Genomic DNA, 13,935 nt, shown 5'->3' on the forward strand with positions numbered 1-13,935 from the left:
GGGGGGGGGGGGACTTAAAAAGTGGCTCATCCATCTAGCAAATAATGTAACAAACCTGCTTACAAGAAAGGAAGGATAAAGAGAACCGGGAGCAGTCAGCTGAGAAGGGAGAGGGGTGAGCAGACAGAAATCTGCTGTGGGGTCCTCTGTAGCTGATTCTTGTGGCCCACATAAATATTTTCACACCAAGGACTCCAAGAATTTCTGAGAATAATTCTTGTACAGGGCTTTCTTATGCATAATATCCTCACATTCTTGTGGAGTCCCCACAGATTCTTGAACTCCTTGAAGGTAGAAAAGAATACATCTTCCCAAGTGTATATTTGAGAAACAGGGTCAGTGTAAGTGACAAACACTTTCCCAGGTATTGAAAGTCTTGGTCCATTATTCTTGCCCTATACTTTCCTATCTCTCTTCTTTTTAAAAAGTAGTTGGAGGTACAATCAGCCCTCTGTATCCATAGGATGTGGCTTCAACCACACTCAGGTTGAAAATATTTGAAAATAAAATCAATTTTGAACATGTGCAGACTATTCTTTCTTGTCCTCATTCCCTAAACATTACAAAGTAAATTATTTACACAGCACTTACATTTTATTAGATATCAAAAGTAATGTAGAAATGACAAAGTATGTGGATGTGAGTCTGTTACATATAAATACTACACTTTTTTTTTTTTGGTACCAGGGAGTGAACCCAGGGTTGCTTAACCACTGAGCCACATCCCCAGGCCTTTTTATTCTTTATTTTGAGACAATGTCTTACTAAGTTGCTTAGGGCCTCCTTAAGTTGCTAATGCTGTCTTTGAACTTGAGATCTTCTTGCCTCAGCCTCCAAAGCCACTGGGATTATATGCAAGAGCCACCATGCTTGGCTACACCATTTTATATGAGGAACTTGAGCACTATGAAATCCACAAGGTTTCTGGAATCAATCCGTCACCTCCCACCTTACAGACACTCAGGGATAACTGCACTAAAAAGATACTGTATAAGTTGACAGAAAGATAGACCAATGCTCCAGAGCAGGGTGTCTCCCTATTGACATTTTAGTCTCCTCAATTCTGAAGAAATTTCTTGTACTTTGGAGGAGGATGTTTAGCAGCATCCCTGACCACTACCCATGGATACCAGTAGTGACAATCAAAAATGTCTGCATTATATCAAATGTCTCACCCATGGCTGGGAACTATGTAAAGTTTTACATAAAGGCTGTGAGAAAGATGATATATCAGGTTTGAATTCTGGATCAACACCCACTGTGACCTTAGGCATGTCACTTACTCTCTGCCCATTTTCCCCATCTTCAAATAGTAGGACTAATCTCTAAGAAGTTGACATACATAAATGAAAATGAGATCACATACACAAACCCCTTGATGCAGCGGCTAGCATACAGCATATAAACATTGTCAATATGGAGAAGCTGAAAAAATACTATGCTGAGAGACATAAGCCTGGAGTGGAGGGTACCCTCAATATGCTGTCTGCTCTTCAATACCTTAAACGTGACTTGACCCAAGTGCTGATCACACTATGTTATAATTGTTCAATGTAGACTCCTCCATCAGTGCTCAATGTTTTATTGATCTCTATATTTCCAGAACCTCCTAGTTTGTAAAAGTATCTGAAAACATGCTTTTGAAAGGACACTTCAGATGCTAACTATTTACTATTTCTCTTAAGATGCACTGAAATAATCAGTATTAACAGACCAAACAATGTTCTCAAAGAATCCTGAATTCCTAACAATCCCACAAGAATGCACTAAGATACTAAGGACCTTCCCTTCCTCACTCATTTTTATCTACATTTATAACTGGAAAGCTATCAGTGCTAATATTTTTCAGATCATTATATGGGTGTAGGAAATGTCACATAAAAAAATCCAAGGGAAACTCCTTTTGAGTCTCACCTCCCTCTTCCACAGGCAAACTCAAGGAAGAACTTTCTGAGTTCACCTTCAGATTAAGAGGAATAATTACACATTATAGGCTATTCAGAGGAGAACAATCAAGATGGTAAGAGAGGACCTGAAATTGTGCTATACAAATTATGTGTTGAGGATCTCTGTTGAAAGCAGAGAAAGGAAAATTTAGGGAATAAGCAATAGCTATCTATGAATATTAAAAGAACTATGTGGAAGAGGGTTTGGATCCAAAGATTGAAAAGGCTGAAACATGGGCAGATTTCTTTTATTTTTTAAAAACTCTTTTTAAGTTGTAGATGGACACAATACCTTTATTTATTTATTTTTATGTGGTGCTTGCTAGGCAAATGCTCTACCACTGAGCCACAACTACAGACCAAGGGCAGATTTCTTATAGGTAGGTTGAACAGAGATGAGTTGAAGAAGACACAGTGGCTGGGATTCAAGCTCTGGATGGTTTTAAGACCTCAAGACTCTTCCTGTACCTCAGAACTCTCAGCTTTCTCAATGGTCCTTCTAGAAAAGCCCATGTATTTGCAACTAAAACAGATAAATCAATGAAATAAACCGTTTGTTTCTTCTCTTGATTAAATGATGCATACCCTGGCCTGTGGGCCTCAAGTATCATCCCTACCTGCGCTTTCTGCATTTTAAACCTAAGAAAATTCTCAAAGGGATGGGTAAAGACATAAGTAGTTTTAGCTACATATAATTTATTTCTTTTTTAAAATATTTTTTTAGTTGTCAATGGACCTTTATTTTATTTATTGATACATGGTGCTGAGAATTGAACCCAGTGCCTCACACATGCTAGGCAAGCACTCTGCCATTGAGCCATAACCCCAGCCCAGCTACACATTATTTAATATGACTTTTTCCTGCATTTACAAGGCTTGGGAGGATTTGGGTTTCATCCACTCTGAAAATATAAAAATAGGTTAAAGAGCCCAAAATGTACTAGTTAATATAGTGAAAGTGTCTGATATATTCCCACACTCACTTAAGATAAGAGTAGGTGTGACACTGAAGTGCACTTTGTCTTCTAACCTGTTCAGCTAGATCCGGGGACTTATGATTCAGAAGTTACAGCAGTCAGTAAACACAAGAATTAAAACTGTCAGAACTACTGACATTTTCCTACAGACAAAATAATTATATGAAACTAAAGCATGGTTTCATTGCAACTACGGTACAACCCTGACTACAGAACCAAGAGGAAATTGAGATTACTAGAAATTCTGAAAAATACAGCTGGTCTAGGCCAACATACAGAGTTCTTTAGCAAGATTTTCTACTTATTGCACAACAACTAAGCTATACAACAATGGACAAGCTTTGTGATCCAGAGCGCTCATTCATTTGTCAGGATGACATTATCAGCCATTGTTTTCTGAGAAAGGTAAATGAAATTGAAAAATCAGCTTGTCATCCTACTGAAATGCTAGCTTAGGAAGAAATGAGTATGTAAGAAACAGTGAAATCCTTCACCGCTCACTGCCCTCCTGTATAGAAAATGTCAGGTTCTCTATACTGAGTTGAATCTACTTTTCCACCAGAGGACCCCTGCCCATTAATAAGGATCTTTCTCTAGCAGCACCCCCCCCACACACACACACATACACCCAGAACATTGTTAAAAGATAATATCTCCAGACCCTTTTTTGAACCAACACACTATGAGGACATGATGGTTTCTGGGGTGGGTGTGAGGTTTGGGAAGCAGCCAGGTCCCTGTGCAGGATGCTCTGGTGATGTGGCCACATCCAATGTGAAGACACTAATGACAGAGGGGTTGACACTGAGTTCCTATTCACATTCTTACTGATCCTGACCTGGTCTAGGGATTCAGCTACAAACTAACTTTGACCTCTTCCAATCTCATCTTCAGAGCACTTCAAAATGACTACTTGCCAAGGCGGTCCACACCGATGGGTCCACTGTGGTCACCCTCTAACTGCTGTTATGCGAGTTTGAAGATAGGAATGTAAATGGCATATCTCCTGTCCTAAATGAGCAAGTTCAGGAAAAAAGAAAAATTAACGTCTAGGATAGAAATGTGAAGAAAGTTGCACGTATGAGGAGTGGGTTGAAAGACATCTCTTCTAATATTTATTAAACAATTTTGTACTCACAATGCTAAAATATGAAGGAAGATAAAAAGATAAATGAAAATGAACTTGTAGGGATAGATGTGAATGTTAATAACCCAGAGAAAGTTTACATAAACAGGTTTATATCATTCTGGGAATGTTTAAAAAAAATACTATTGAGTCAGGCACAGTGGCGCATGCCTGTAATCCCAGACGCTCAGAGGCTGAGGCGGGAAGATTGCGAGTTCAAAGCCAGCCTCAGCAAGGGTGAGGTGCTAAGCAACTTAGTGAGTCCCTTTCTCTAAATGTGGGGATGTGGTTCAGTGGCTGTGTGTCCCTGAGTTCAATCCTTGGTCCCGCCCAACCCCCAAAAATACTGTTGAAGAAGATTTCATTTTCTGAAATGAATGGATCAAATGAAATGAAATTATTTATTTCCCTTTCCTGATAGACTAAGCAGAGAATTACATGATCCCCAAGTGCGGAGTGAATGATTAAGGCCAAGTACGGAAAGAACAGGATGAAGACCAGCTGGAATGGTTGGAGAACACAATATCTTCCTTATACATTTTCTGGATCCCAGGAGAAGCAGAGGCCTGGAAAGGTTAGCAAGAAACTTCACGAAATCTAAGAGATGGACATAAATGTGAAAAAATAGCAGAATATGAAGCACAACCCACGGACTGGGGAGGGTGTGGGGGCAGGCATTCAGAATCACTTCCTGAGAAGACAACCTAATACTACCCCCTTCAAATAGGGGAAGGCCCTGAGAAAAGGCCTACAACTCAAAGAAAGTTCCAACCTGGGAAGAGCAGAAAATGCTGCCAGAAATGGGAGGGCACCCTCACAGGGTTGGAGGGGTTATCCTATAAGAAGGAGGCTAGTAGGAGAGACCCAGAGATGAGAGTGTTTCTTTACTCTAAAACAGCAATCTGGAAGATCCATCAATAAACTGCATGCAGCATTGGCCTCTAGCAGAGCCAGCAATCCAATTATGGAGCTGAGAACAACATTTGGAGCTAAAGGCCCTCATTTCACAAACAGGAAGCCCTCCCATAAATAGGAACGCTAACTCCTACACCACGCTTTAAGGCTGGACTTTGTTGCTACTTGTTCAAGGCATTCATTGTTAGGAGCCCACCATCCCTGGTGGATTAGACATATTTCTCCTGGGCTCTGCCCCTGACAGTTTCTACATGGAAGGGTTTGGTCACTTATCAAAATCCAAATTTATTTGCAGATTAGTTCCCCTAAGAATACGAGCTCCTTGAAGGTGAGGACTACAGCTTCTTCATCTTTACATCCTCAATACTAACATTAGGATGACTGTTAAGACCAGGGTGAAAGGGAAGGAAAGAGAGAAATGATGGAGGGGTGAAGGGTGAGGGGAGTGGACAGGGAGAAGAAAGGAAAAGACTGAGAATGGATTTGTTTCCAGTCAGAAAGGTAAATGATAGCAAAGTTAGAGCCAGAAGCTCAATATTTTGAAGATTTACCCCCTATGTATGTTTTAAAAAGCTCTTTGGCCTATTTGTTTCATGAGTCTATTCTATCATTAATATACACTATACCCATTAGGAAGGTCTATTATTTCAGATTTCAAAATGCCAGGAAACGAGGACCATGCACAGGTAACTAATTGTGGCATACAAATATAACTAGTTATATATGAAATGCTGAATACTTTTTGACAGTTAACAGTGAACTCAGCTACTAATTTCTTCTGGAGTTAACCTCAAGGACATGGTGCTTCTTGATCCAGAAGCTTGGGTACAAGGTACATCGTTTCTCATCTCATTCCTGAGCATGAATTACAGTGCAATTATAAGAAGTGTCAATTTGGTTTAAGTGGGTCAGTGTGGTTATATTTAGTCCCTTAGTAGCTGACACCAAGGCCTTTCTGTAATATAAGATTAAGGTTAATTTATCAGTTCTTCTTTTCTTGAATATTTTTCCAGGTCAGATAACTAAATTTATGGAAAATTATCCCACTAAAATGAGAGATAAGAATTGCCTTCAAAGTACCACTTAGGAATATGTGTATGCGTGTGTGTGTGTGTGTGTGTGTGTATGTATGTGTATATATATATATATATATATATACACACACACACACACACACACACACACACACACACGCATATATATATACATACAGACATATATATACATGTACATACATACACACACATACACAGAGGTATAAACCATGTGCTTCTAACAGAATTTTATTCCATTTTTAAGGATGATTCAAATTGACACATATTGGGATGACATGTGTTATGGTTTAGATAGTAGATGTCCTCTAATAACTCATGTGTGAACAATGCAAGAACATTCAGAGGTGAAATGATTTTGTTATGAGAGTCTTAACCCAATCAGTAAGTTAATTCCCTGATAGGGTTTAACTGAGTGGTAACTGAAGGCAGATAGGGTGTGGCTGCAGGAGGTGGGCATTGGAGACATGGCTTTGGGGCATATATTTGGTGAGCTCTGCTTGCTGAACATTATGTGTGAGCCAGTTTCCTCTACCATACTACTCTTCCACCATGATGTTCTATCTTACCTCTAGATCCAAGGAATGTATTCTTAAAAAACTAGGTTGCTTTCCTATGGACCTAGACCTCTGAAACTGTGAGCCTCCAAATAAACTTTTCCTCCTTAAAATGGTTCTTTTCTCAGGTCTTTTTGGTCACAGCAGTGATAAAGCTAACTAAAACAGTGAGGACTTGACATTTTTAGTCAAAGACTTCTCAAGCAAAGGCCATCATGCACAACTTAGATCATTTATTTACCCCATCAAATTTTTTAAACTATATTAATTTAAAGGGGCATAAATACAATGTCAGCCATGAAAAGTATTTACTCCATTTATCAGAGAAATGCAATTGTCAATCATATATCATTTTTACCTTTTTAATTGGTGAAGATTAAAAAATGATAATACTGCTGGATATGATGGTACACCCCTGTCCTCCCAGTAGCTTTGGAGGCTGAGGCAGAAGGATAGCAAGTTCAAAGTCAGCCTCAGCAACTTAGTGAGTCCCTAAGCAATTTAGTGGGACCCTATCTCAAAATAAAAAATAAAAAGGGCTGGGGATATGGCTCAGAGGTTAAGTTCATATTCCTATGTATGTAAGTACTCTGCACCAACTTTCTATAAAACAACATGGAGAATAAACACACACATATGTATGTGTCTGTGTAGATAGGTGCACATACATATAAATGCATGTGTGTACATATATACCTATACACAAAATATATATATATATATGAAATATAATTCACAACCTGGAATTTAAACAAAGAAGTTCAAGTACATCTTCATTTACTTAAAGATTTATGGATTTGGAAATTAGTCTCAGAATTCCTTACAGTAGCACAATATTAGGGAGAAACTCAAAGTTACAAGACAAGGGCAATCCTTCCTAAATCCTGAAACAATCATAAAATTAGAAAACCAGTAAAGACCATTAAAATGAGTCGCTTAATTAATTCCAAAGATATTCAGGTTCTAATCTGGAGATTTGTGAATACATTACCTTACATGGCAAAAGAAATCTTGCAGATGTGATTAAGTTAAAGATCTTGAGGCAAGAGATTTTGCTAGGCTAAAGGGAGGATCACTGAGTGGGGAGTAGCTTAAATGTAACCGTAAGAATCTCTATAAACGTGGGGCAGAGTTAGATATGAAGGTGACAATATGAAGCTAAAGAATGAGCTATGCTGCTGGTTTTGAAGATGGAACAAGGGGCCAAGAGCCAAGGAATGCAAAGTATGCAGCTCTAGCAGCTGGACAAGGGGGAAAACAGATCCCACCTCAGTGCTTCTAGAAGGAGCTCAGTTCTGCTAAGACCTTGACTTCAGTCCAGTGGAACTTATTTTAAGCTTTTGACTTCTAAAACTCTAATAAGAGAATAAATATGTGCTGTTTTAGGTCACTTAGATTGTCAAAATTTGTTACACTAGCCATAGGAAACAAAAACAATACTGCTTTAAGCTGGGTACCATGGAACACACTTGTAATCCCAGCCACCTGGGAGGCTGAGGCAAGGAAGACTGTGAGTTCAAAGCCAGCTTCAGCAAAAGCAACGCGCTAAGCAACTCAGTGACATTAACATTACTTAAAATGTTAAACATGATTATACATGAATAAAAAACAGAAATTAAGTATTTCTAGTGAACATCTATGAGAATGACTGTTGTTGTTCTTCTGTATATTTTTTTTACATTTTTGAGTCTAAACTATTTTTAATCCAATAACAAGTTAAATTTCCAGAAGCCAAACATCTGACAGTCTTGTTATCATAACCTGTAAGTTCATGTTCCTGAGAGTTTTAGAATACTTTGAAGAGTTTACAAAATTAAGAAAGAACACACTTTTCTCTGACATTTTCATAAAATTTGACTTATATTTTTTGACACATGAAATAAAATGCATGAGTAAATGCTCTATGAGCCTCGAAAATAAATACTAAAATTGCTTTTTAAAAAAAGGTCTTTCCTACTCACAGGAATTTTATAATATAAAAATGAAAAATATCTCTGTTTTCTGGACATAAATCTTTACCTGTCTATGGCAACTGGGCAAATGGGCATTTTCAAAGCTGACTGGGTTATAAATCCATAGAATGCTTTGGTTTTGGATGAATATATGCATTATTATTTGCAGATTGGTGAGGCTGTGCATTTATATGGGTAGTTTTGAATTCCAGACCCACCCACTTTCCTACATTGTGTTGTAAACTTTCTTCTTTCATTGCTCAGAAAAAATAAATGTACTGTTAAAAAAACTGGGCTGCTTTACTATTAATCAGATGTATACAGTAAAAAATAATATTCTTCATTTCAAAGAATTAAATAGCTATCATTTAATGCACACAAAGTAATTTTTCTTGAGGCTAGAAAATTTAGTCTTTCCTTACCTAGACTGGGAAAACTAGAAAGTGGAGGCTAAGTTTATGGTTTTATAGAAATATTCTTTGAACTAATGTACTGTCATATATATTAAGAAGCCACCCAAATTAATGTTCGTGATAATCAAAAACTTTCAAAACAAAATTTATTCCAGTTAATAAGAAGTGTAAAAACGCCACTCAAATCACCCAATATGGTAGACAGATGGGTGATATGAAATAAGAACTGTCTCTTTTAGGGTTCTTGGGAAATAAAATACGTAAAAAATTATAAAGAATGCTAATACATAATGGATAAAAAAATAGAGGAAAAAAACTAATCCAGATGCCATGTACACAAGAGAAAGAGAAAAATTGAAGATAATAGAGCAAATCCCATCTTATTTAGTTTTTCCTTTAAAAAAATTAAATGTTTTTTATTGACTCTCTTTAGATAGTAGAGGGTATTTTTACATTTTGTACATACATGGCATATAACTTATTCTAAGTAAGATCCCATTATTGTGGTTGTACATGATGTAGAGTTTCACTGGCAAATCCCTCTTTAAAAGAAAAATATACCATTTTGGGAAACTGGAAAATGGGGGGGTGGGCAGGGAAGTAAATGAGTAAAAGATTTTACTCTCTATAAAATTACAAAAGAACAATAAATTTTCATGTTTTTCCCCATTACTACACTTCATAATAGCTTCTGTTTTTTTCTAAACCGGATTAATGTAGTTCTGCTTCTCAATGCTCCCCACTATCAGTGTGAAACCATTGTTCCAAAACTACCCAGCTCTAAAATATGCATATGATCATATCACTCGCCCATGAAATAAAGTTCAATGGCTTCCCACTGCTAAACAGCAGAGTTTCTCCAAGTATGATTTCTATTTTACCATTACTGAATCATCTGCAGTACTTGTTAGAAGTGCAAATTTGGGGGAGGTCTTCTCCACACCCAATGATTCAAGAATTTTGGGATTGAAGCTTAAGGAATCTGCATTCTACCAAATTGTCCAGGTGATTCTTAGGCACATCAAAGTTTGAGAGATACTTCAGAGGAAAATTAAAATCTCTTTATTTAAATTGAATACTTTATGATGCAGTACCTTGTTATCTCTCCAGGCATATCCTCTGACACGTGTCCCCTGTGGTTTATGCTCCAATAATAGTAAAATATGTGCTTGTCAGAAATATTGAATTACTTTAAGCTTCCCAGACACTGTAAGCTTTGCCACACCTCATTGCCTTTGCACATCCTGTTTCCCCGTTCCTAGGATTTCCATCTCCTCTGCTTGGAAAAACTTCTGCTCATCTTTCAAGTGTGAGCTATAAGGTCACCTCTCTAACAAAGTTTGCCTGACTTTCTCCTGCACACGTAAGTGCTTTTTCTCCTAGATCTCCAATGAGTTTTATATGCATGCCTCTTTTCTAGCAATCGTTCTACTAGAGCATGATGATGTATTTATTGGTCTAATTCCCCACTAGGCTTTAAGCTCTCCAAGTACAAGGACAGACTCTACTCATCTGCGTACACCTCCATGTATAGAGTAGATACTCGGCAGAATGAAAAGATGTACACACATTATTTTCTATACTTAGTTAAAAAAAAAGAGAAAGAAACCTGCTATTTATTTCTCCAATTCTACACGCAAAACCATGTTGTCTTTTGTCTGTCACTCGGATGGTTTTTCATTTAAAGCACTGTCATTACTGACAATTTCATAATGAGTAATAAAAAGAAAAAATTAAGTCCATGATATTTAGGCAGATGTTAACAGCTTATTAAAAAATGAACTGAAAGACACTAGTAGCTTTTTATTTTCCTTCACAATAACTCAGGCTGAAATAAAGCATTACTTTGTCTCTCTGAATAGATGGATAAAAACAGTAGTTCAGGCAGAGTGACCTTTTTCCAAGGCTGGAAATTCAATCTTGCTGGGAACATGATCAACACACACAACCCATAGCAGAGAACAGATGAGAACTGAGAGTGCCACATCAGTGCTTGCGCTTTGCAATCTTGCTCGGAACTACCTCACAGCCAGGGCCTCCTAACTCAGATATGCCAGTTTCCATGTAAAATCTTCCACTCCATTTAGGAGGAGTTGCATAGATGAACAGACTTCAGATCAGCTGATTTGAGCAACATTTGACAATCAGGCGTCGCTGTCCATCTCTTCTAGCATACTTTGTACTCATTAGCAAATACCCACTGGTGTATCTTGTTATTGTTCTTATTTCATAGACAACTAACCCCACCTAAGGTTTTAACTAAGAATTAATATTGCAGTTGACCATGTTGATGATGTGACCATGGGTTTCCATTTAAGAGAGTACTGAATGTTTCAGAGGAAAGTGAAAGGTGTAGGAGATAGGAAGAGTCCAGCCACCACTATGGAAGCCTGAATTTATCAGAGAAGCTGCCAATCAGAACTTGGAGGCAGGCTTCCCAAAAAGGGGTGATCAATCCTCCATTTCCTCACCCGATTTCATCAGAGAAGAACAGAAGTGAAGATGCAGAATACTGAAAAGGCTATTAGCCCCTGATGTAGACACTACTGACTCTTTTATTTTCCTCAAAGTTATCAAGGGTGAATGACCTGTTTACTAATTACACAATCACTAAAAATGACCATATGAAGGTTATAGAGTAACATGGCGACATATTCCATCTTTGCTGATTACAATTATATACGATCATATTTGCCCACGGCTGGGGATAGGGCAAATATGATCACATCATACCACAGCTGATGGCATACAGAAAGCACAAGAGAGTCGGGAGCCAAACTTACTCTTTTGGTAACTTACTCTCACAGAAACTAACCAGGGTCCCATGAGAATCATACTAATCCTTTCCAAGGGCTATGTCCCTGATGACCTAACCATCTTCACCTCTTAAAGGATTCACCACCTCCTAACATCCCTATACTGAGGACCAAGTTTCTAGCACATTAATTTTGGGCACAAACTCAAGCCATATCCAAACCATAGCAAGTAGCTAAAATTTAGAGGTATTGTTTATTGTTTTCAGCTTTATTAGAAGGTAAAACCAGCTGTACACAACAGAGGTCTGGCCCAGTGCCCCAGTTCAGAAAAACTGTTTCATAAGAGCTTTAGAGATAGACAGGTAAAGGAACTTCTAGGTGGGTCTAACATCCGTCTGTCAACATATAACCAATGGGTCACACTTGTCAGCTACATGTAAGTATCCAAACTCCAACAATAATCTAGAAGGAGAAAACAAGTTTTGTGGCATCTCTTAAATATGAGACACACCATGTATTTCTGACTTTTTTCATTGTGATATACTCTAAGGAAGGCAAATCAAAAAACATGTGTGAAACAATGAACAGATGAACAGACCAAAGGATGAAATCCTGACAGCCAGTTTTTCTAGTTGCACAGTAATCATCACAAGAATGTTTCATTCCTGGAATCTCTGTAATATCCTTTCTCTTGCCCCATTGATACTGTAAGGGGGATTAGAGTTACAATTTCTTCTTGGAGTGAGAAAGTAATTTAAGGTCCTCTACTCCAGAATCACTATACTTTGAGAAGATTTCACCAAAACAATTCTGAAGCCTGCTTTTTATTTATTTATTTTTTAATTCAAAGAATAAGCACTTCAGGAGGAAATAACTAAATTAATAACTTACTGCTCTCCCAGAAGTAGTTCAGTAAATAAAACCATAGTATTTGTTTCCCCCAGTGAAATCACATCTAATCTACCTGTCAGATTCAGGGAAACTCTGAAATAAATTCATACCTGGAACTTTATGAGTCCAGTTAAGAAACTTAAGAAAAAGTCTCACAGAGAAGAATGAGAGATGAAGTAATACAGCTATACAGCCATACGGCTCTTGAAATTTGAACATGAAACTGTCTTAATAAATAGGATATGCTTCTAACTGAGGTTTATTATCAATTTCAAAACAAAACTAGTAGTTTCTAAGGCTGTATAAAGATTTTTTTTAAAGAACCCATTTTTAAATTTCATTGACCAAAGAGAACAATAAAGCATTACCAATAAAAATCCACTGGTAATCCATAAATTTCACTTTGTGAAATTGTTTTAACTCCTTGCCACACTGAAGCTCCCATAGAGCTGGCAAACTGACAAATTGTAAGTCTCAATCTTAATTCCTCTGTGTCTCCCTGTGAAACCGGAGAGGCCTTGCTGCAGAGCACAGAAGTGTCAGAAGGTAGAGAGCAAGAATAAAGCAAAAAGATGAAATTCTCAATTAGAACTTCTGATCTCTCTATATTCTGGCACTGATTGAAGATTTTTAAAAATTTAATGAAAATAAAATACAGAATACAAATATCATTTTGTAGAACAAAATATCACTAAAAATCTATCATATTGCTTTATTTTAGGAAAAAAATGTGTTCTTTTTCCTTAGTTGAAAAAGTTTGGGCTAATGTGTGTGTGTGTGTGTGTGTGTGTGTGTGTGTGTTTGTATTCTTGGAAATCCCCTTTAAAAGTTTATTTGAAACTACACTTCTATCCCTAAGGGAGCTGGTTTCAAAATATCAGGAAGAAAAGAAAAAATAGTGCTTCACCATATAAAACAGGATTTCCACAGGACTATGCTTGTTTGTGACACAGGTTTTGATCAAACTCCCCTCCTATGCTACTAGTTAAGCCTACATTCCCAAATACCACAGCTCCGCCCAAATTGTTCATGTCAATTCTGGGCTGTCACAGACTTATACCATGATATCTTCAGCTGTTCAGGGACAAGCAGCTCTCCAGATGTTCAACTCTGCTACTATTTTTGAAGTCAGGATGGGAACTGACTTTCTAAAGGGAAAATAAAGAGCCTAAACTAGATTATGAGAAGGTTTCACAAGGAGGGCCAGATGCAATATAAAAGTGATTCTGAGACTGAGGAAAGATGCAGAATCCAAGGCCATTTATAAACATCAAGGTCTTAGCACTATCACCTTTGGATGGCCCATCAGGTATCCTGTACATTTAGAATACACCAACAGCTCACATAAAC

The 13,935-nt window shown here is 37.5% G+C and overlaps 1 protein-coding gene across 11 annotated transcripts in view; it reads right to left on the reverse strand.

The window, feature by feature from the left end:
• The window catches only part of Mast4 (microtubule associated serine/threonine kinase family member 4), a 555,412-nt gene that overhangs the window by 158,831 nt on the left and 382,646 nt on the right, over positions 1 to 13,935 (reverse strand). The gene's annotated exons all lie outside the window — the stretch shown is intronic.

The sequence above is a fragment of the Marmota marmota genome, unplaced genomic scaffold (genome assembly GCF_001458135.2).
Source record: "Marmota marmota marmota unplaced genomic scaffold, marMar, whole genome shotgun sequence".
NCBI lineage: Eukaryota > Metazoa > Chordata > Mammalia > Rodentia > Sciuridae > Marmota > Marmota marmota.